Below are 23,733 nucleotides of genomic sequence, written 5' to 3'. Positions count from 1 at the left end.
TGTTTTATTGAATATTGCCAATTAAATTTATTCTGGTTCAGGCAGCACTGGGAAAGCTGAAGGCCACATTGAACCAGATGGACACCACTGAAGATGACAGGCTCCTTGAGATTGGGGCTATGGTGATAGAGCCTTCTAGTGCCATTGGGATGAGGGGCATGCCTTCTAGATGTTGACATCTTGGTACAAAGCACTGTACATCACTTGCCAGTTATGGCTCTTTATGAATATTCACATGAGCTCTTATAATCTCCAAAGTTGGACAGGTGGAGTGAGAAAGGATGAAGCATCTACATTTTCCTTAGCAGTGTTTTGTCTTTCATGCATTCTCTTGTTTTAAATATAGTACAGAGAACAGGGCATTGAGGATTATTGAAATAGAAGAATGTACACAGTGCTTTGTGGTACATGTGACTGATTCTCTTTGAATTCTGCATAATGACTATACTGTAGGAATTAGTTGAATCAACAGAAAGCCTAGATTCAATACCCAGAGACCATTTAGGGAAAGTTAGTGGAAAGTCAGTGAGTTGCCCTTCAAGTCTGATAGGAGAGAACCAGCTGTTACATGAAGTTTTTTGTTCCTCGTCTCCTTTCCATATTTTTGGTTGGAAAGAGAAATATGTATTTTTGTTGGCCCTAATGTGAGGCTCATGATCCACTATAGTTCACATATAACATCTGACAGAATTAGTCAACCAAGTAATGATAAGAGTTATGGCCAAATCCAGCTTAGAGCTTCTGGTCCAAATTGTACCAGGTGAACTTATTTCTGATTTGGTGCCCTTATGACAATGAGATTTAGGTATCTATGACACATGGTATAACATTGTTATTCAGTAGTTTCAATTGTGTCCAGCTCTTCCTGACTCCATTTGGGATTTTCTTGCCAAAAATACTGGAATGGTTTGCCATTTCCTTCTGCAGCTCATTTTACAGGTGAAGAAACTGAGGCAAACAGGTTGAATTGACTTGCCAAGGGTCACACAGCTAGTGAGTGACTGAGGCCAGAAGCATACACCAAAGAACAGTGTTACATCTATTTTCTTTTTATTTTTAAGACAGATATTATAGCAGACATACTATAGATATGGTAGTACTAAATGGCTCCCTCTCCCCAATTCTTTCCCTCTCCCCTTTTTTTTCCCTCTTCTTCATGGTCCTTAACAAATAAACCCTTTCTTAGAGTCATAGAATATCAGACTGGGGAGAGTACTTACAGCCAATCAATCAACATTTGTTAAGTAACTGCTATGTGCCAGGCACTTAGAGGCCATCTGTTCTAATACCCCTACTTTCCAAATGAGGAAAATGAGAGTCAAAACATTTAAGGGTCTTGCCCCAAATCATAGAGCTAATTAATAGCAAAGCCAGAACTCAAACCCTGGACTCTTGACTCACAGCCTTTCCAAAATCCATTTATCCTCCTTTTTCTGCATGAAGAAAATATCACATTTACATGCTTGAAGTTTGGACTACCTCCAGCATTACTGTCCAACAATTAGAGATCAAGGTTATGTATTGCCAACAGTTAAAGAGATTAAGGTGATGATAGCACAATTATGTCCTCAACACCATATTACTCCTTGTAGCTAATGACTACACATGTGAAGTACCCCAGGATAATTCCATTTTAAGGCTAATTCCTTCAGATAGTCATGATCTGATGAAGATCCTGGGCTTGGAGACATGTTATATGGCTTATGGGACCATTAGAATGAATCTAGTTAATCCCATAGACAGTCTTTTAAGGATGCTTCATAGAGCCAAAGTCACATAGACATATCTAATAAAACATGGGAATTCAACGATGGTATCATATTCGTCAATCATAATCTCAGTGTTAAAGGCATGCCCAAACATTCTGTTAAACATCAATAAACATTTTTCAGGGGACATACTTTATAGCAGATATTGTTGGAGGTGTTGGTGGGGGGAGGATGTCAAAATAAAATACCTCATTAACTCTTCAAAATCTCAAATGTTTTGACAATTCAAATGAGACCATTTCTCCAGCCACATCTTTATATCAGAAAAAGGAATGAAGGCTTGAGATATCACTCAGTACATGACTATAGCTGCAGTTTGATCATATTTTGTGCCCCATTTGCTTTCAGATCAAGTCATCTCTAATTTAGCCATTCACTGACCTAACACAGGTGGCTCAAGGAGTATGCTATAGAATATATTTGCACAATATTGTCTGCTATAAACTCCCCTCAACTTATAAGTAGTACCACAAAATATGTCCATCGTTCATCCAGCTGTCATGCATGTATGAAACTTACAACAGAGTAGAGTCCAGCTTCTCTTTCTGTGTGCTACATTTCTTATAAGCCACCTGGGTAGAGTATACATTTTTAATTGAGAAATTAGTAGACAATCTAACTTATGTTTTACATTATGTTTTGTTACCTTATGATAATAAATCACAGTTTAAGCATGTTAAAATTTCATGGCTTTATGAGATTTAGATATAGCATTCTGGGAAAATTTCAATATATGAAGCATATGGGGTAGCTGCATTTGTGAGATATATACATACATAGATACATACATATATATTTGCTCTGGCCAAAGCGTCTACTTGAGCACTGCTCAGAAAATACTCCTAGACCAAGCAAATAGGCTGAATTTAAGAGATCAGTCAGTACCATGTGTGTGCATCTCAATAGGAAGATATACACCAAGACTTTGAAAAGAAATCATAACAAATAACTATGAGAGCAGAATATCTTTGACTTCTCAGAAATATAAATAAAAATGAATAAAAATTATTTATTATTAGTTTAAATTCAAATACAGGTAATTAACAATAAAAAGCTCCTAGAACTCAAATGTTTAAGACCCACAGGTTACACAGTTCTATGGGGTAATTACAGAAAATTCTGGTTGTTAGAACATGAGAAATGATACCCAAAATTATGTAGGAAAATTGAAATCTAGTTGCTTAAGTGCTGCTTCTAAGAATGAGGAAAAGGTTGGAACCTGCTGATTTGTTATGCTCATTAGATATAAACTTCCCTGTTAGCTGTTCGTTCATAATATTGAGACTAAAGAGTATATAATCTAATATGTTTAATTGTATATGGGTGTAAAGAAAAATATCACAAAGGAAATAGAAATGAGCTTGGCTTTGAATTTAAATTTGAATACTCTTCAGTGGAAAGCAGACAATTTGTTGTCTGTAATGAATTGGTGCTTATTTTTTCCTGCTAAGATAAAATGAATAGCTTTATTTATTGATATTCAGAGGTCACTATAGAAATCTTAAAAGCTTCTACAATTCATCATTAGGTCTATTTGTGTTAAGATGTTTGATACACTTCCTCTTTGGAAAAATAAATAACAATACACCAATTTACTTGGTTTCCTCATCATTTCTAGTAAAGATTAAAAAGAAACCACACACAGAGTAAAAGATACTATGATTGAAATCGCTGAAAGGGGGGCGGGGTGGCAGAGCCATTAGAATGCATACTCAACTGTTTCTATTTAAATAAAGCAGTGCAATGCATTGAGCTTTGATTAAGAAGAATCTGAATAGAGACTTCAGACAATCTCTCAATCAAAAGGATCTATGATTTCATGGTTTAGAGAGTTTTCTCAAACAATGCAGGTTATGTATCATTCAGTTATGCTATTTTCCATTTTCTACCGAAATTTTACAACCAAACCCTCCTCATCCCATGTCTTAGGGTTTTCCTTGCTTTCTTCCAACATAGGGGGTTAAAAGTGGATGATACTGGCTGTCTATCTATCATCCCTTCATCTTTTGAGGCAATAATCCAGTATTCTACTCTGACAATACAATTCCTTGATGATATCAATTACTTTTGTCTTTGGGAGTACTCCTTGGGTATTTGTTGAGGTATGTTCAAACCAATTATTAGCTTTTCTATTTTTCTTCATGAGATATCATCTTTAGTTCTTCAATGGTAGTGAGTGTACAAACACACATACACACTCACATGAATGCATACATACACATAGAAACATGAATTCACACACATACACATACTTATTTCAATTCAGGTTTATTTTCCATGTCTTTAGCACCATTTCTACATCCTCTATAAGCATTTTGAAGATGGAGCTGTTAAGGTAAAAATATAGTAGGTCCACTTTTTGTGGAGAAGACAGTTTGTTTATGTGTGTGTATATATATATGTATATATATACATATTTATGCATATATGTATATATATTGCAAATATTTTCCCCTTTACTTCAGTTTATAATTCTCCTTCCATTTCCATCATTGAAAGTTCTTGGGATGACTTTGCATATTTGAGTATCTTGTAAAGCATTATTTAACCTGGTTTTGTACTCCATTTCTTTTCTCTACTTTATTGTTTAGTAGTGATCATGACTGTCTGCCACTATTTGCAGAATTTTAGAAACCAGTTTGTATTCTAATCTCATATTGCTTATGACAGACATTTCTCCATTTGCCAATTAAGTCAGGTATTTACTGGGAAAACTACTTTCTGAATTCATAGAAACATTACACTTAAATTCAGAAAGAAAAGTATAAATTCCACCAGAATTCCTTAAATCTAAATTTTATAATATGAATTCACAGACAAGTTAAAGGAGGAGTGGCGCCTAAGGATGGTGTTAAAAGAAGAAGTGAACTATAAAATATTTGGGAGTCTACCTGTGGAGACAAATCCAAGCCCTATATGAACACAATTACAAAACACTTTTCACACAGATAAAGTCAGATCTAAATAAATGGAAAAAACAACATTTGCTTGTGGTTAGGCTGACCTAATATAATAAAAAGACAATTTTACCAAAATTGATTTTTCAGTGCCATACCTATCAAACTACCAAAAAATTATTTTACAGAGCTGAATAAAATAATAAAATTCATCTGGAAGAACATTATCAAGAATATCAAGAGAATTAATGAAAAACATTGCTAGGGAAGGTGGCCTAGCCATACCAGATATTAAACTGTATTATAAAGCAGCAGTCATCAAAACTACTCGTTACTGGCTAAAAAATAGAGTGGTGGATAAGTGGAATAAGTTAGGTACACAAGACACAGCAGTCAATGACTATAGCAATCTGCTCTTTGATAAACCCAGAGTCCAGCTTCTGGGTTAAGAATTCACTATTTCACAGAAAGTGCTGGGAAACCTGGAAAACAGTATAGCAGAAACTGGGCCTAGGCCAATATCTTACACCATGTATCAAAATAAAGTAAAAATTGGTTCACAATTTATATATAAAGGCTGATTCTATAAGCAATTTGGGAAAGCAAGGAATAGTTTCCCTGTCATATTTATAGACAAAAGAAGAATTTATGGCCAAACAACAGATAGAGAGCATTATGAAATGCAAAATGGATAATTTTGATTATGTTAAATTGAAAAGTTTTTTGTACAAAGCCAATGCAACCAAGATGAGGAGGGAAGCAGAAAATTGGGAAAGAATTTTTACAACCAGTGTCTCTGACAAAGACCTCATCTCTAAAATATACAGGGGAAATGAGTCAAATTTATAGAAATAAAAGTCATTCCTCAATTGAAAAATAGTCAAAGGATATGAACGAGCAGTTTTTAGAAGATGAAATTAAAAATGAATGAAAAATGAATGATATGAAAAATGCTCTAAATCACTATTGATTAGAGAAATGCAAATCAAAACAACTCTTAGGCACCACATGTCTCCTATCATATTGACTAATATGACAAAACTGTAAAATGCTAAATTCTGCAGAAGATATGGGAAAATAAGAATACTGTTACATTGTTGGTGGAGTTATAAACTGATCCAGCCATTCTGGAGAGCATTTTGGAACTATGCCCAAAGTTTTATAAAAATATGCCATACCCTTTAAAGCAATACCGCTTCTAGGGCTGCATCCCAAAGAGATCACACAAGTGGGAAGGGGGCCCATATGTCAAAAATATTTAAAACAGCTCTTTAGTGGGGGCAAAGAATTGGAAATCAAGGGGATGCCCATCCATTGGGCAATGGCTAAGCAAGTTGTATATGAATGTAATGGAATACTATCGTGGTAGGAGCAGATGGACTTCATAATAAACTGGAAAGACTTACGTGATCTGATGCTGAGTGAGGGAAGCAGAACCAGGAGAACATTATAACACAGTTACAGACACATGGTATCTGTGATGACTGATTTTGATAGACATGGCTCTTCTCAGCAATAAAAGATTCAAAGACAACTCCAAAAGATTCATGATTGAAAAAGCTATGCACATCCAAAGAAAGAATTATGGAGACTGAATGCAGATTGAGACAAACTATTTTCTCTCTTTTTCCCCCTTTTTTTGTTTTTTTTTTCTTCTTTCTCACGATTCATTCCATTGGTTATAATTCTTCTTTACAACTTGACTATTGTGTAAACAAATTTTATGTGAAGGTATATGTAACACCTGTATTGGGTCACATCCTGTCTTGGCAGGGGGGAGAGGAATAGAGAGAAAATTTGAACTCAAAAACTTGTGGAACTGAGTGTTGTAAACTAAAAATTAAAAAAAAATTAAAAAAGAAGTGATTAGAAATGATATTCTATTTAAGGGCTAACTGTAATAAAGTAATAAAAGAGGGCAGAAGGGATCTCTACATATCATTGGATCTATTCCAATAGAATCTTGAGTTCCTTCTAAATGATTACCAGATTTGGGGATAGCAGTGGATGAAATATCTACTAAGGTATCTTCTAAACAATGTCTATTATCTTATGATCCTGTGATGTTTATGCTATACATAAAAGATTAAAAGTGCAAATAGAATAATTCTTAGGGAAAGAGAAAAAAGAGAAAGTGTAATATCACTATACAATGAATTGACTTAGGCATAAGGGATAATTCCTGAATTATCCATGACTAATCTTTACTATTGCCAAAGAGAATTAAAATGAGAAATGAAAGGATAATACTTTGGTCAATTCATAAAACTATTATAACCACCACAACACATTATTTTTTACTTATAGAATAAAAATATCTCTGCAAAAATCCTAATGTAGTCCTTTTATTCCATTTAAATGTAATCTATATGGGCAGGGACTATTTTATATATGTCTTTGCATCCCTAGCACTTGGCATGTACATACTGAACAGTTGTTGAATTGAATCATGACATGCACAAATCCCTGGACTGTGCTTTTAGAGCACAAATTTTGACAAGTCCTACCAAGCTGCAGAGGATGGTTATCAGGAGAAATGGATTTTTTGATCCCAGTGGTCCATGAAACAGATAAAAATGTTAAATAGACCTTAATCCTATTCAACTTCCTTCACTTTCAACAGTAAGTGGCAAAGTCCATGAAAATGGGAACAAAGATGACAAATGTCACAATTTTAGATTGCCTAGAAAATAATAATTATATTATTGAGACACAATGTTTTACCTTTGTACAGTGACAAAACTGAAATGCTCCTGAAAAAACTGAGTGAAATCTATGCTGACATTCTTTTTTTCAAAAATCATTTTTATTTAATTTTCAGTATTAATTCTCTTATTCCATTTTATCATCTCCTACCCATTGAGATAGAAAGGAGAAAACAAAAACATAACACATTACAAGTATGTATAGTCATGCAAAACAAATGTCCACATTAGCCATGTCTACTAAAAAAAAATAAAAGAAAGATGAAAATATGTTTCAGTTTGGATTCTGAATCCATCAGTTGTCTTCTACAAGTAGGAAGCATGTTTCGTCTTGAATCTTTTGAAATCATTGTTTATTTTGTTGATCAGTTACTGAATCTTTCAAAATTGATTATCTTTACATTATTGTTCTTTACAAATAGTTTTGCTGATTCTGTTTATTTCACTGTTATATTGACATTCTTGAAAATATGAAAACAGAAGGCACAAACTAGATGCAGCTAAAGGGAAAGAGTATTCTGACACTCTCTGTAGAAGTAACCAAATTGATTTCATTGTGTAGATAGTTGCTAAGTATAATTTCATGATATCCTTCCTAAAGCACTGAATGAGCAAAAACAGACTACCATGAAATTAATTTCCATGTAGACAAATTCTGTCAATAATTTTAAATAATATTTATAAAGCCAAGTTAAAAAAGAAAGGAACAGGAAAGACAGAAAAAGTCAGAAAATAAGTTCTGGTACCAATAAATCGATAAACATTTATTCAGATCAAGAAATAATCAGGAAAAACAAATGGTTTCCTATATTTGGATGCCTACATTGTCCTGAAATTGCTTCAGTCAGAAAATATTTGTTCTCTTTGCCAGGAGAGTAATATAACAACCTAGGACAACTCATATTTTGTGTATAAACTCAGTTGTAGGAGATCATCTAAGGGGATAGCAGATTATATAAAATAGTACTTCCAAAATTACTAATAAGATATGAAAAAAGGAGATAATCAGAACTTTGTAATTGATTGTATGACATGGGAGACACTGGTACAGGACCGCTCAACATGGCATGCCCACATCAGAGAAGGCCCTGTGCTTCATGAGCAAAACAGAATTGAAATAACTCAAGAGAAATGCAAAGTATACAAACAAATAATCCACTGCAAATTTCAACACAGTCTATTTGTGTCTGACCTGTGGTAGAACATTTCGCATTCGTATTGGTCTGATCAGCCACAGCTGGACGTACTGAAATTTGTCCAGCATTAGGGATGTCATTTTGGTCCTCTTAGAGAATAAAGGATAACAATCATAGAACAACAATATTCCATTACGTTCATATACTAGAACTTGTTCAACCATTTCCCAAATGATAAACATCCCAACAATTTCCAATTCTCTGCCAGCATAAAAAGAGCTGCCACAAATGTTTTTATATATGTGGGTCCTTTTCTCTTTCTTTTTATTTTCTTCAGTGGTCTTTTGGACCTCCTTTTCCATTTGGCTAATTCTGCCTTTCAAGGCATTCTTCTCCTCATTGGCTTTTTGGAGCTCTTTTGCCATTTGAGTTAGTCTATTTTTTAAGGTGTTGTTTTCTTCAGTGTATTTTTCAGTATTTTTTTGGGTCTCCTTTAGCAAGTCATTGACTTGTTTTTCATGGTTTTCTCGCATCCTTCTTATTTCTCTTCCCAATTTTTCCTCTACTTCTCTAACTTGCTTTTCCAAATCCTTTTTGAGTTCTTCTATGGTCTGGGGCCAGTTCATGTTTTTCTTGGAGGCTTTGGTTGTAGGCTCTATGACTTTGTTGTCTTCTTTAGGCTGTATGTTTTGGTCTTCTTTGTCACCAAAGAAAGAATCCAAAGTCTGAGACTGAATCTGGGTGTGTTTTCGCTGCCTGGCCATATTCCCAAACAACTAACTTGACCCTTGAGTTTTTCAGTGGGGTATGACTGCTTGTAAATTACAGAGTTCTATGTTCTACGTTTGGGGGGGAGGTGCCAGCTCTGTCAGAGCCGCACTCCTCCTTCCCCAAGGACCCCCAGTCCAGACTGGGCTCAGATCTTCGGCAGGCTGTGCACCCCTGCTGTGATCCGCCACTTAATGCCTCCCACCAGGTGGGCCTGGAGCTGGAAGTAACAACAGCTGTAGCTGCCCCACCTCCGCTGCCCCGGGGGCTGGAAGCCAAACCGAGAACTCCTTCCACTCCCGCAGCTTTTCCCACTAACCTTCTCCGCAGTCTTTGGTGTTTGTGGGTCGAGGGGTCTGGTAACTGCTCACATATTCAGGGCGCTAGGGCCCCCTCCGCCCGGCTTCTGGTCTGGATCGTCCACGCTGCTCAGGCTGGGCTCTGCTCCACTCCGTTCCCAGCTCCCAGCTCCCAGCTCCCAGCTCCGTGTGGAATAGAGCTCACCCAGAGACTATCCGGGCTGTCCTGGGCTGGAGCCCTGCTTCCCTCTGCTGTTCTGTGGGTTCTGCCATTCTAGAATTGGTTCAGAGCCATTTTTATAGGTTTTTGGAGGGACTTGGGTACGGAGCTCACTCTAGTCCGTGCTTACCAGCCGCCATCTTGGCTCCCCAAAGAGCTTCTCTTTCTTTTTAAATGATCTCTTTGGGATACAGACTTAGTAGTGGTGTTGCTTGATCAAAAGTATGCATAATTTTATAGCCCTTTGGGAATAGTTCCAAATCGATCACCAGAATGGTTAGATCACTTCACAACTCCATTAACATTGCATTATTGTTCCAATTTTCCCATCTTTTCTCCAACAACAAACATTTTCCTTTTCTTTCATATTAGCCAATCTGATACATGTGAGGTGGTACCTCAGAGTTGTTTAAATTTGCATTTCTCTAATCAATAGTGATTTAGATCCTTTTTTTTTCATCTGAGGATAGATACTTTTAACTTCTTCATCTGAAAGCTGCCTCTTCACATCCTTTGACCATTTATTAATTTCAGAATGACAATAAGAATATTTTTTGATGAAACCAGAAGAGTTGCAACAAATAAAGGTGAAGCGGAACAGATCTGACTTTGCTATAGCAATCTATTTTCATCAGCAATAACAATGGGAATATTGCATTTAGACTCAAGCACTTTCATATCTGACACTCTTTGAAGATGATATTGCAACCTCAAAGAAGCTGGGAGAATGTCTGAATCTTATAAAATACAAGATAAATTCACGTTGGAATTTAAACTATGTAAAAAAAAACCCTTTTATAGGCTGATTTGCAACATATCACAAAATGGGACAATTCCAAAAGAATTAAATATATTAAAGATGGCATTTTTTATTAAAAGAACCACAAAAGCCACTGAGAAGATAAAAGAAACTATGAGCTCATATGCATACATATATGTATGCATACATATATATGTGTATATAAATAAATTACATATAAAATACACATATATGTATATATGTGTGTATATAATTAACACACTGCCTATATACAGATACAAATATAGATACATAATAACTGGAAGGATTGATATATATCTGAAAAGATAACTCTGAAGAAAATTTCTTATAGGAAAAGCCTGGTTTTCACAAGGAGGGTCTGTGGAAAGAAGTTAGGTTTTCTTGGTCCCAAATCCAGCAATCTATCTACTAAGCTACCTACATGCCTTTTTCTTGTCATGGAATATATGTTTTGGTGCAAAGCTGATTGATTCCTACTAGAATTAACCCACAGTTTTACTACCACATCAATAGTAATCACAGTAGACCACATTATTATTACCATACTTTAAATCAGTGAGATATTCCATCTAGATTTTACTAGGTTCCCATATGTGTCTAAAATAAAAAGTGAACTGAGTAAATAATCATGTCTGAATTCATAATGTCCACAAGCTGTCAGAATAAACTATGTTCTTTTCATATATTTGTCCCCTGAAAGTATGGTTAGGCATACTTTTTGTTTCTTTTAACATTTAATGAATCAAATATTTTACTCCTAGAAATACTGGCAAAATATTATTTTTAGTGAATTTGGAATAGATTTCTATAAACACTAATACATTTATAATGGATATAAGGGATAGGGCATATCAATATGCAAGCTGCAAAAATATTGCTCAATTTTCAGTAAGAATTTTTTTTAATATTTCAATTTCCTGAGAAGAAATTTGACGGAAATTTCTATTAAAAGCCATTGTTTCAATTCAGTGTGTGTGTGTGTGTGTGTGTGTGTGTGTGTTTATTTTCCCATGGCTGGATAGATTATTTCATATATTACATTATAGTAAAAATCATTCAGGGTTACTCAGAATCATCATTGCCGTCAAAATACAAAAAAATGTTACAAAGAATTTTCAAACTTTTCATGCATTGCTATGTTGTAATCACATTGGTCCTTTTTGTTTACTCTGTGAAATGTGAATAGGTTTGATTGGGATTTAAATATTTATAGTAGAAATGAAAGTTTCATGGTTGCCATGGGTACTATAGAAACCAAGACAGTGGCCTGAGGAAACATAAAACACAACTTTTTAAGGGAAGAGAAATTTAGGGTTTATGTGAAGTTATTCTGAAGCACAGCCTTGACTATTTTAGTTGTATGAGATATACCAAACTTTTAATTTATAGTGTGTAGCATAGGTAGAAAGAACCATAATCTTGGGTTAGGTAGAAAGAATGATGGATATAACTTTGCTTACTGCTATCATATATATATATATATACACATATATACACATAAGTACATACATATACATATATACATACATACTATATATAAAATCTGATGCAGTGAAGAGAATGCCTGACGTGGAGTCAAAAAGAGCTAGATTCAATCCTTGCTTATGAAACATACTAGCCCTAAGAAAATGTGTATCAATTAACCCCTCAGTGTCTTAGACAACTCTCTAAGACTACACACAATGAATTTTGAAAATTTTAGTTTTCTGATCAATATAATGACCAACCAAGAATCCACAGGACTGATGATCTATGCTACATACCTCCAAAACTTGATGGATTCAAGATGACAAAAGAGACATGAATTTTCAACATAAACAATATGGGCATTACTTTTTTTTGCTATATTTGTTATGGTTTTTCCCATAATTTGGACAGGGTGATGGGAGGAGAAAACATTTTTTCATTGAAATTTTCTTTGGTTCTTTTAAAAAATATTTATTTTATTCTGAACTTAAAAAATCAAAAAAAGCATTTCCATAACAGAGTAGAATACAAAAAGGGACAAATGTACATGAAACTGTGAATCTATTATATACAACTTGCTATTCCATTTAAATGTATAATAAGGTTATCATGCAACATTTTTCTTTGTTTCTTCTCTTTCCCTCCTGCACTACAGAAATATGAGTATATATGTATATGTAGATATACATATGTATGTAAAACAATTCTACACATAGTTACATTTATCAATTCTTTCTCTAGATATAGATAGCAACTTCCTTCATATGTCCTCTGTAGTTAATTTGGGTATTTATAATACTCAAAATGACTTAGCCAGTCAATGTTGTTCTTAAAACGATATTGTTAGTGTACATAACATTCTTTTTGTTCTGCTCACTTCACTCTTCGTTATTTTGTGGAAGTTTATTCATCTTTTTCTAAGATCATTGAGCTCTTCATTTCTTATGACACAGTAGTATTCCATAACAATCATGCACCACAATTTGCTCAGCCATTCTCCAATTGATAGATATTCTCACCACATTATTTGCCACCACAAAGATTACTGCTATAAATATTTTAGAACATATAGGTTCTTTACCTCTTTCCCTAATCATCTTGGGAAACAGATGTAGTCATGTTATTGTAGGGTCAAAGTGTGTAGGCAGTTTAATAATTCTTTGGGCATAATTTTGTGTTGGTCTCCAAAATAGATGAATCAATTCATAGTTCCATCAACAGTGAATTAGTGTCCCAAATTTTTTCACATTCCCTCCAACATCAAATAATTAAAAACTATTACATGTGTGGTTTCATTAATTAAAAAAACACTTGTTTTTAAATTAATGACCAGTATGGGTAGATGGAGTTTTCTCATCAGTGAGCTCCCTCCATGAATTAAATTACATATGTTTTCTCTCCAACCATAAAAAAATTTAGTCTAATTTTTAATTTTCATGTTGAACTAATTAATACATATTCATATAAAATAGTAGTAAATAGTTCCTTCATTCATTTAATGGACATATGTTAAGCAGTTGACATCATTACGTGTTAGTCTCTGTAGTAGGCACTGAGAGTTCAAAGACAAAAAAAAAATATCTTTCTTGCCCTCAAGAAATAACATTCTTTTTTGTTTTGTTTTGTGTGAGAAATTAAGGCAATGTGTACATAGAAAAGAACAAAAATTTACATGATGCCAATACAAGGCAATTTCTCAGAGTAAAGGGAAAATTAGCATTAGGGGAAAGCAGGATTGGTGGCACTTGAGCACATGAAAATTTAGATTTTGATAAATCACTTGATACCTACACATTGTGGGAACCAATGAATATACATTAAATGCCCTGTGCATACTATACATAGAAGTACATATATACCAACACACATACATGCATGCATACATATGTATATATGTATGTACATAGATAGCTATACATATATGTAGATAGATAGACAGACAGACAGACAGACAGATAGATAGATGGATAGAGATGTAGATGTAGATGTAAATGTTGATGTAGATATGTATAGATATCATTTTTAATTTACACTTTGTGGGAACTTCTTTGACTGATGCGGATTCCACTTCTCTGAAACTGCCTTAGGGAATTGGTTGCCCCATATACATAAGTTACTTCTTCAAGAAACACAACTAAGAAGTATCAGAGGCAGCATTTTTTTAATGCATCTTCCAGATTTTGAGTCTGATGCTCAATATACTACATCATGTTTTCTTTGATGTGTTTTGTAGAAAAATAAAAATTAAATGTTCATATATAAAATAATCTTCATTTATTGAGAAGTAAACTGTATTTTATATAACATACTTAATAGCTTGACATTGGTAAGTACAGATGGCTAAATTCTAGAAATAGCTTTTTATTGCTTTATTTGAAGCTTGAAAAACATCTGCTAGATTTATAAGTTATTAGTATTTTCTTAAATAACTCCATTTCCCAAACATCTAGATTTATTCTTTCAATGATTAAGATTCTTACTGATGAAATTGGGTGATTGTGTCATGTGGCAGTGTCTGCTCAATGATATTTAAAGCCAATCAAAATAGATCAGCTGATATGTATTTAAAGAGGCATTCATTAAAGTCATCTATCCCTACAAATATCTTGGACAAACTTTAAAGATAGATCTTTATCAGGGCACAAAACTGAATGAGAGGGAAGAAGATTCAAATGCAATTGGGAAACTGTGTTACCCATTTAAAGATCATAAGAGATTCTTTGTCATAAGCACATTTTTTTTAATTCAAATACCCACATTCACTTGGTTAATACGTAAGTTTGCAAATACTGAAATAACACAATTTCTGAATAATCAAAATGTTGTAGGTGACCCAAAGACCCATTAACCTGCTGATGTAAATATAGGGAAGTATAATATTAACACCAATGTCTATATAAGTAGCATAAAATACTACATTAAACATCCATATAATCACAAAAAAGATATTGGGCAAATTAATGAAAATAAGGAAAAATGAAGGGACAGTGTGAGCATAACAACAGCGGTACCAATAAAATATTAAAAGGTTGAGAGCTGGGGTCCCTAATCCTTACTTTTGGTCACAGGCTGCTTTGGCAGTCCAGTAAAGCCTGTATAACTTTTCTTGGCCTATTTTTTTGGTAAATGCATAAAATGAAACACATGGGATTACAAAGGAACTATACTATATTTAAATGAAGATGTATTTTTTTCCCTATCTAAGATCATACACATGCAGAATTCTATAGACAGGCTCCTTGGGGAGCGTGGGGTGGCAGGGGGACTTAACTTCCAGATTATGAATCCACTAGCCTAAAAGAAACTTTCCAATACATCAAATAAATTTTCTCTGGATGATTTATGGTTAAACACAAAATAAGAATCACACAAAATGAAAAGACATAGAATGAGGGTACTCATAGAGGATTGTTTATCCAAACCAATAAGATAATATAAAAGTGTTCTATTCAATTGAGTTACTCTGATTTTACCTTTAAGTGACTAAAGTTGCATCACCAGATCAAGTCATTTTAAAATATTTATTTCAAACAATCTTTTATTTTGTTTTTAAATTTTGAGTTCAAAATTCCTCTTTCTCCCTTCCATGTTCACTGAGAAGGCAAGAAATATGTTATCCATTATACTTGTGAAATCATGCAAAACATTTCTGTATTAGCCATATTTTTAAAAAGCAAGAAAAAAATAAAGAAACTGAGAAAATTATATTTCACTTTGGACTCAGTTTATCAATTTTCTTTCTGGAGGTGGATAGCATTTTTTTCATCATGTGTCCTTTTGAACTGTCTTGGATCATTACATTGATCAGAATAACCAAATCATTCTCAATTGGATGTTCATTACAACATTGCTGTTACTGTGCACAATGGTCACACAGTTCTGACTTCACTTTGCATCAGTTCATATGGTTCATATAAACTTGCCATGTATTTTTCTGAAACCACTCCCCTCATTATTTTCCACAGCATACTAGTACTCCATCACAATCATATGTCACAACTTTTTCAGCCATTCCACAATTTATGACCATCCCCTCAATACCCACTTCTTTGCCGCTACAAAAAGAACTGCTATAAATATTTTTATACAAAAGAGGTCATTTTTCCAGTTTCTTTTAGCTCTTTAGGATACAGACGAAAGAGTGGTATTGATGGGTCAAAGGGTACATACAGTTTTATATTCCTTCAGGTCAAGTTCTAAATTGTTCTCCAGAATGGTTGGACCAGTTTACTCCTCCATCAACAACTTAATAATGTACCTATTTTTCCCTTATCCCCACCAGCACTTAACATTTGTGATAGTTGTGAGCTGGTACATACAAATTATTTTAATTTGTCTTTCTCTAATTAATAGTAATATCATGCATTTTTATATTGCTTTGATTTCTTCTTCTGAAAACTGCCTGTTTATGTGATTGGACCATTTATCAATTAGAGAAGAGCAGAGAGGCTCATCTTCTTTTACCTTCAAGATAGCTCTATTAGCCAACAAAATGTTGGGAATGTAAGCCCTTTCATTATTTTCATTCTTATTTCAGAGATTAGAACTGAAACATTGCCTATGATTGCCCTGAATTGATCTGCAATACATTGTGTTGTAATTTGGAGTTGGGAATAGCATACAAAAGCAGTAGCCAGCCCTTGCCTATAGCTTACAAGATGTCTTTCCATTTTTCCATGGCATAATATTAGCATATAATGAAAGTTTTTCATCTTTAATCTATTTCCCAGGACCTTATGGTTTTCCCAGTTTTTTTTTTCAGCAGGGCAATTTGTACTGAAGCATTTCCATACCCTATATTGATGTTTCTTCTTCATCCCAGATTATCTAGTTTTCTTGGTAATAGAATAAAATGAGCATCATGTGTTCCACCATCCTCTGTGTCAAATTGACCATCAGGATTTCTAAAGAAAGGTAGGCTGAAACTTAATTTTACCTCAAGGATTTATTTGATTTTTATGAGCAATTGCCTCATAATAGCCATTGTATTAACTTAATATATAGTAGCCCCCAAAGCACAGTTTGCCAGAATTTCTTAGTTTCAGTCAGATGAGAAGTACACTAATGGTCTAAATGAATATGATGAAGAAAACATGATGGAAGAAAATATGATGGAAGTCACAATTACTGCCAATTCCCTCCTTTGCTAATGTCCACTTTATGTCAGAATGTGGGTGATGGACTGGGCTTTGAGTGGGTTTTGTCATTTTTGTTGTCAACATCATCATTGTCATCATCACCATTATCATCATTTTATTCATCTCATCATTTTCAATGATTTCAATTAAGGAAGCCCAAACCTGGTAATAACAAAAAATGACTTCCTTTATTCCTTGTTTGGATTGTTATTGCCCTGAAACCTCGTTTTCTGGCAAGAGCTAAGGAGAGAAGCGAACTGCTTGGTTATGTCTACCACCCAAACATAACCTGCTAATGTTGCTTCATATTAATGAATTTTATAACATAGATAGGTTCTTAACAGTCTGAGGTGGAAATCAATAATCATATAGGTTATTAAATTTAAAAAATATGCTTGTGATAATAAATTAGAAACAAATATTTGTTGATAGGTCAATTGATATCTCATCCAAGAAAAAATACCTATATTTCCTTGAATTCAGTGTGAGAGCAGGGTGCTAAAAGAACTCATAGTAGAGAATGTAATTATTGGGAATGGACAGAACTACTGAATGACAGTAGTTTGTTTTGTTTTACTTGCCGAGAAAATGAATTTGATTCCATTGAATTAAATTAAACAAATATCAGGCATTCATTGACTACTTACTATGTCCAAATGCAATATGCAGGGCAATGGGAATAAAAAAGCCAAAAATCAGTTCCTGGCCTGAAGACACATATTCTCCCTCAGTGATAGATATACAGTGGCAATAGGTACTATATAATACAAGGATTGAGGGCAGTGATAACTGGGGTGGAGATAGGATGAGTTGCCCCCACACCTTGGAAGAAGCTAGGAATTCTAAGACAGATAGGAGTAAAAAAAGATGATAATCATGACAATGATAACTACTACTACTTTAAAAAACTATGGGGATGGGGCAGCCAGGTGGCGCAGTGAGTAGAGCACTGGCCCTGGAGTCAGGAGGACCTGAGTTCAAATATGGCCTCAGACACTTGACACATGTACTAGCTGTGTGACCTTGGGCAAGTCACTTAACCCCAATTGCCCTGCCAAAAAGCAAAAAAAAAAAAAAAAAGAAACTATGGGGAATCATGGAGGTGGAGGATGGAATGTCCAGTTCAGGGAACAGCTAATATGCCAGGTTGGTTGGAATGCATACTGTTTGAATGTGAGCAATATTACACAAGTGCAGAATGATAGGAGGGAGCTAGAGCATGGATATCTCTAGATTGTATGCTGAAAGTTTTGTATTTTACACAATAGAAAGTGGGAAACCACCAATGCTTTTAAGCAAGAGAATGTTGTTATTGGACCTGAGACTCAAGGATATTAATTTAGAATGAAGTATTTTCAGAATAATCATGTGAAACCACATAACCCCACTACCATTCATTCAATGTATCCTACTTTAATACACATTAACATGTACCACAATTATGCTTAAGATGTTTATTTCTGGGATAGAAGCTTAGAAAGGATTACTAATATTGAGAATAGACTCAAAGTAAAGAAAAATGCATGTATCATACTCATACGCATATATACCCTAATAAATAATGAAATGTTATACATATTAAGTAGTTTCTGAGTTAATTCACTGTTAAATATCACTGGACGGATGCTTTAGCTGAAGAAATAACTGTATGTTCAATTTACTGAAAAGAAGCATTTGTTAATTATGTTGGCTAGCAGCAGAGAGTGAGTAGGACACCTTCAGAGAACATTTTGTGTATGATTACTCTGATATATCTTAGGAAAAAGAAGTATTTTGAGTTCCATGTGGTTTTATGTCAATAAAAGACAATTTCACAACAGGGGTCAGAATAATCTTTTTAAAAAAGTATATATAGGAGAACAGTTAGAAGGCTATATGTTTCTGCTGTAAGGCTGTAACATCAGAGTTCATAAATTAAATCTCCAGGTTGCAAAATTTAGTGATTTATAACCTGCTTTTTGATAGTTCCATTAGATGAAATTGAAACTTTTAAAAAGGTATTTAACAAAGAACATAATTCCTTCTGTGCCTGGGGAAGTGGAGGGAGGTTTGCATCAAATGTTTGTGATAAAAACCTGATACATAAGGGATTTGCATAAATATTTAAACCATTGTCCAAAAGATCAAAAGTCGATAAATGAATAAAAGGCATATGAGTATATATACTTTTAATTTAAAAATATAAATTTTGAAAGTATTAATAAATGTGTGTTAAATAACTTGTAATCCATCAACCACTGCCTAAAAATATTCTAAAATTCCTTCTAATTTATTTTATCACTACAACATCTTTTTTTAATTTAATGTAATTGAAATTATCCATTTTACACCTAACTTTGCTCTATCTCTTGCCCATCAGTTGGGGAATGGTGAACAAGTTTTGGTATATGATTATGATGGAATATTACTGTGCTTTAAGGAATGATGATCTCAATTATTTTAGAAAAAATGGAAATATTTGCATGAAATTATGAAGAGTGAAATGAGCAGGACCAAGGAAACATTGTATACAATAACAGTACTTTTGTTTGAGATTGACTTTGATCGATTAAGTAATTTTGTCTGTTATAAATATCCAAATTAAGTACAAAGGACATATGAAGAAAGACACTATCTGTATTCAGAGAAAGAACTGATGAATAGAAGTATGTATCAAATAATTATGTGTATATATATATATGCATATATATACACACATATACATATATACCTATGTTTAATGGTAGCCATCTCTAGAATGAGGAGAGAAGAAAAAGAGGAAAAAAATGACATGATAATTTTGTTGTATATTTGAAAGGAACAGCAAGTTGTGCATAGTAGATTTGCAATATCATGTACAGTCATCATCATTTTTATTGTACTATGTTATGAAAATGCGTGTTTTATTCCATAAATTTAAAAAAATCACTTCTAATAAGAGATATTCAAATTAAAACATCACTGTGGCATAACTTCACATCTATCAAATTGACAGAGGTGTGAAAACACTGTATACCCATCTCTGGCTCACTTTCTCAACTCCCAATTACAGCAGGTAAGGTTGGCGATTGAGAAGTTCACTTCTCCCCTCAGGGTTATATGTACCTATATTTCTAGTAGTGGTTACTCAGGAGCTCCCATCCACTGTGCTTTCCATTATCAACCAATTAAACTTTTAGAAAAAAGTAAAAGTATTTAATAAGGCAACCACTCTTCCCTACCCACTGCATTCTATCAGATCAGACAAATCCTTGCTCCAGTTGACACCAGGAAGAAAAAGACTCTGTAAACTCAGAATTTGCTGATCACCAGCCTAAGTCATCAATTCTTTTAGCTTTGAAGCTAATTATAATATTTTATTATTACATTTTAGTAACCTCTTGATCACTAATGGCTGGAAACCAACTTCCTGCTCATTTCCACATGATTGTGGGGGCTGGAACAAGATAGGAAAATAGCTGCATATATTTTTAAGGACTTGGCCTTATTAGTTATGTCCCTCATTACACCCAAAATAAATAAATAAAGCAGTATGATAAGCATACTGTTAAATTATTGTTGGAGCTGTGAATCAGTCCAAACTATCTGGGAAGGCAATTTGGAATTCTGTTTTATTTTAAGTTCCTAAAGTGTTCCTTTGACCTATTGATAAAATATGTGACCCTGTTGCTAGGCATGTGTTTCAAAAGGGTCAAAGAAAGACTACTGAGATAACAAAATATTCATAGCAGTACTTTTTATGATAGATAAAATAGAAATAAAATGGGCACCAAACAACCAAAGAATATATGAACAAAATGCAATATATGAATATAATTTAGTATTATTTAACCATAAAAAGCAATGGATGCAAGTAATTCAACAAAGCTTGGAAATGTCTATATTACCCCATGCTGAGTGAAATAAGCTGAATCACTATAACTGCAAACACAATGACTATAACAATGCAAATAAAAATAACACTCAAAGGCAACTGAACTCATTAATTGTTATGATCAATCCTAGCCCAAGTGTACAGATGGCAAATCAAGTCCTCAGCAATGACACAGGGGGATATGGATTGTGGAATGATGCATGTATAGTCAGACAAAGTGACAATTTCTTTCTGGTTTATCCTTTTTATCTATTGTAAGGAGGGTTCAAAGAGGGAGAAGGTATATTAGGAAATGACAAGGAAATACTTATACCTTACCCTTTAAGGTTTGTTTTTTTCCTCTGAAGTTTTCCTCTACTTAATTTGCATGGGAAACCAAAGCTTTGGGGTCCTGAGAGACTTGGGTGAAGGAAGAGAAGATGGCTCCAGAGAGCACCTATCAATTTGTTGGAAGAATAGCATCTTCATATGTAATGTATGATTTTTCAGGGAAATGTTTTATTACTGCTTTTCTTATTATGTGTATTGTGGTAGCAGTGGGGATATGACCTATCACTCCACAGAAGAATGTCAACTACTTTGAGTAACTATGAACAGCAAAAGCTCAAATTATCTTATGGGAATATTCGCACATGACCCTGGGCAATTCCTGGCACTATGCCTTCTTTGTTCTTTTTTCTTTTGTAATATTTGCCCTAGATTGGGGTTGGTCCAGAGATCCCCCATGTTCCTTTGTCTTGTTTGTCACCCAGGACAACATCTTCTTATGAGTAAACTTAATCCTATTAAAACTAAATCTATAATAATCAAGCTTGCAAGGGCTTTCTTTGATATCTCAGTATGCTCTTGGAGGATATGCCACCCTACAATTGTCAAAATTAGGGCAAAGTAAATCTGCCCCCTTACACTATGCAATTTCATTAATTGCCTTTTCTTTGAACTAATTGGATCTATCGGCTAACTAGGAAAAGTACACTATTGAGCATTTGGATACAGTACTTTGAATTCAAGATGGCTTTCCCTAGGAATCAAAATGGGACTTGGGTAATGCCTCCAGGTACTACTGTTGATAAGAATAAATTCAGTTACTTTACAACTTAGTAGATGGTTTTCATGAATAACTGGTGCACCCTCTCAATCATCTTATTGTCATCATACTAATAACATGGTTCTCTGAATTTAGCTAGGCTGGTGGTAAAAAAAAGCAGACATGTATTCCATTGCTGGGTCTATACATACCATGTAAATTCTAAAAACATCCCTAAAAGAAATCATTTCCTTGCCAAATTCTTATAACCTAAACAAGGTAAAGAACAGTAGATGCTGAGCTAGTAGTTAGCCATACAGAAGAACTTCACATAGCATTCTCACTGACCCAAATCACCAAAATATATAATCAGTATTCTGATCTTATTATGAAAGATACTTTTATTGCTGAATAATTCACAAATATTATTTTGTCTCTGATGTTTTCCCTCCTCTTCCTACAGTTGAGAATATATAACAACATGAAATTAAGATAAAATTTAAAAGTAAAAATTGATTTCCACTAATTACAGTTACATTTAATTGCTCAATCTAATAAAAAAAGATGACAAGGTGTTTAAACTATGTCAAGATAATTATATCTAGAACTAACCTTCAAATGACCATAAATTTTATTTTCCCTTGAAACACAGGCAAAATTGTTTAAATGTACTACTCTTTTATTGAAAAATATTGTTTTGAATGTATGCTATATTATTCACATTGGAGAGGCAATATGCACACACACGCGCACACACACACACACACACACACACACACACTTGCCAATATATTACATAATATATGTGTATGTGTGTATGTAAAAGTGTATATGTGTATAATTTATATGATGTCAGCCTCCACAGTTTGCTCTGAGAAAAGACAAACAAAATTAGGTTGTGTCCAAGTTCTTAATTTCTCTGAAGCTAGAGACACCCATGAATTGCATGGGAGTTACAGTCCAGAACTGGTCCCCTCTAAGGGAGCCAGTCCAGAACTGACACAATTTGGGGGTTGGTGTGCCCAGTTTATATACCTTTTCAACAGGGGCTGATATCATTCTGAGTGGAGGATAATTTTTGTGAAGACTTCACAGAGAGAGAAAATATAAAAGTTACTTTTTTTTTTAATTTCTGAAATAAGCATGGGCAATGAGAAGATGGAATGGACTGCGGATTTAACCTTGTAGGAATGTGATTACCTAACTCTTAGGAATTTGAGGCCTGGAGCAATAAGTGCCTATGGGTTGTTAGTTCCCTGCTCCAGGAAGCCCCCTCCTTCTTTCCTCATTCCTCCTCTTTACCTTTGCCATATTATTGCCACATCAGCAGCTATTTACTAAATAATATGTTTCGGATTGGCTATACTCAATTTCCTGGTTTTTTGTCTAGCTTTTTGCACCTACATTGTAAGCCCACCTCCAAGCCAATGGAGAGAAGGGATAGTCATGGGTGGGAGTTCTTTTGTGATAGGATATATGTTGGTGCTTTGCCTTTGTGAGCTGCCTCCTTCTGCTAGTCCATTGTAGTAGAGGCAATGCCCTTTTCTCATGAGAACTGAATAAAATACTTTCTGTTCCTCCTTGAGATACCTCTTTGTTTTATGAATTTTTATTTCATATTGGTAGGGGTCTTGTACCCCACACAGTTGCATTATTGTTTTACCTCCTGACAG

This window comes from Trichosurus vulpecula, chromosome 6, assembly GCF_011100635.1.
Source record: "Trichosurus vulpecula isolate mTriVul1 chromosome 6, mTriVul1.pri, whole genome shotgun sequence".
NCBI classification, from domain to species: Eukaryota; Metazoa; Chordata; class Mammalia; order Diprotodontia; family Phalangeridae; genus Trichosurus; species Trichosurus vulpecula.
Note: the sequence above shows the minus strand (reverse complement) of the source record.